The following is a 2067-nucleotide window of genomic DNA, read 5'->3' on the forward strand; positions in this document are numbered from 1 at the left end:
AAAAAAGAAATATGGGTGAATGTACAGTAGCATCAGTTGAATCTGACCAGAAATCCCTCTTTTTCATGTAGTTTGAATTCCTTAAATGGCTTACAGTTTCAATGACCTTGTTCTTTTCACACCTCTATCAGCTAAAGATTTATGGATTGCATGATTAAAATTATTCTATTTACAGATTGACCACCTGAGGTCTTCATTTAGACAGCTCCTTCAGAGTTGACAAAGCACCTTAGTCTGCTTTTTCTGGTTAAAGATTTCCTGTCTCTCTGCAGATTTCTTATTTTAACACTTTACATTTCAGGATGGTTGTGACAACAGTTCTTCCTAAGATTTTTAAACTTTGAGATATTGATTCCTGACCTAACCTGACATTGTTTAAAAAAATATTCAAAGCCTTTACCAACCTGTTGGTTGTGTTTCTTGTTTAAAAGAATAATGTTTTGTTCAGTAAGGTTTTTTAAAGAACCCTTTAGATCGGTCACGGTGCATGCTGCTGTGCTCTGAAACCCATTATTTTCAATGGCAAGCTCTACTCTAGGGCCCAAAAAGGCATGAGCAAAGCCTAGCTCGAGGGAGCCCCTGTGGTCAGAGTTCAACTTTATTGGATTTTACCCAAGGTGTGCAGACGTGCAGTCAATACAAATCGTTTCATCAGACGGGAGACCAGAAAGCAAAACGGAGTAGAATCTATTATACCGTCTTTCTCAGTGTGTTTGATTTACATTGATTGTTGGGATGATATGACTTTCCCTGGTAAACTCTTGCACTGCTTCACACTGAGCCAGAATAGACCTGGAAATGGTCGGTTTGAGAACAAAGCTCATTCACAAGCCAGAACTCCCCAAACTGCTCCCTTGACCTGAAAGTTTTGTGCACCCACAGCTTCTTCGTTGATGATCTTTTTCCCGATCTACAGTAGCAGGGCTTTCCCCAGCGCTTGGTGTATAGATACACTTTTGCTGCTCTCAACAACACATGTAACTGTCAGCACAGCGCTGAACAGGTAGTACAGCTGCACCAAGCCAGCAAGGTCCTGAACCTTGAATCCTGTCTGAAAGGCCCATAAGGCTACATCCACTAGTGGCCAACAAAGGTATCTATGGAGCTAAAGGAGTCTAAAAACACACACTGCAGGTACAAGTGCACACTTAGGAATTCTAAGGCACATAAATGAATCATAAATTGAGAATCATAATCTAGGTTTATCATAGGCTAGGTTCACACCGCAGCCTGAAGTGACCCAAATCTGATTTGTTTTGCCCATATGATACCTGGATCTGATCTTTTCATGGCAGTCTAAACAACAGATATCTGATTTTTTCCAATGCGACCAAGGCTGCATGGCTATGTGGTCCTTAATCTGATCTTTTCAAATGAGACCTGTGTCGCATTCATCCGACCTGGCTGTCATTAATACCCGACAGTGGTCACTCTTCTGCCTCTTGCTACGCAGAAGTGGCAAGAAATGCAACAACAATGGTGTACAATAATGCGGAGAGTAGTAATTATGTTTAACCACTACTGAAAGATATAGTTTTTAAGGTTGGGAAAGATGCTAGATGCTCCGGCACTACCAACCATGTTTACTTCGGTAAACACAGAGCACGCTTGCTTGTGACCTTATTGCATCCTCTACTCCGCATGCGGAACACTTAGGTTGTATGAATGCAGTTCACACAGGAGATCACATAAAAGTCGCATATATTTGGAAATGTGAATAGCAACGCAAAAAAAAAAATGGAATTGAGCATCAAGGCCTGCAGTGTGAACGTAGCCATAGTGTCAAAGATGATGGATGTGATTGTGGACCCAAACGCAGAGTAGAAGGAGGCCAAGATGAGTTTCTGCTGATTTTATCAAAAATACAACAGAAATAAAAACCAAGAACAAAACACAGGAAACCAAAAACCCAGAAAGGCCAGGGGAAACACACATTAGGGGCCAAGTAATGACAAGAAACCATCACTGAGGAACTGCACAGGAGGTGTATATACAGGTGCTGGTCATAAAATTAGAATATCATGAAAAAGTAGATTGATTTCAGTAATTCCATTTAAAAAGTGAAAC

Source organism: Cyprinodon variegatus, unplaced genomic scaffold (genome assembly GCF_000732505.1).
Source record: "Cyprinodon variegatus isolate N-32 unplaced genomic scaffold, C_variegatus-1.0 Scaffold276, whole genome shotgun sequence".
Lineage (NCBI taxonomy): Eukaryota > Metazoa > Chordata > Actinopteri > Cyprinodontiformes > Cyprinodontidae > Cyprinodon > Cyprinodon variegatus.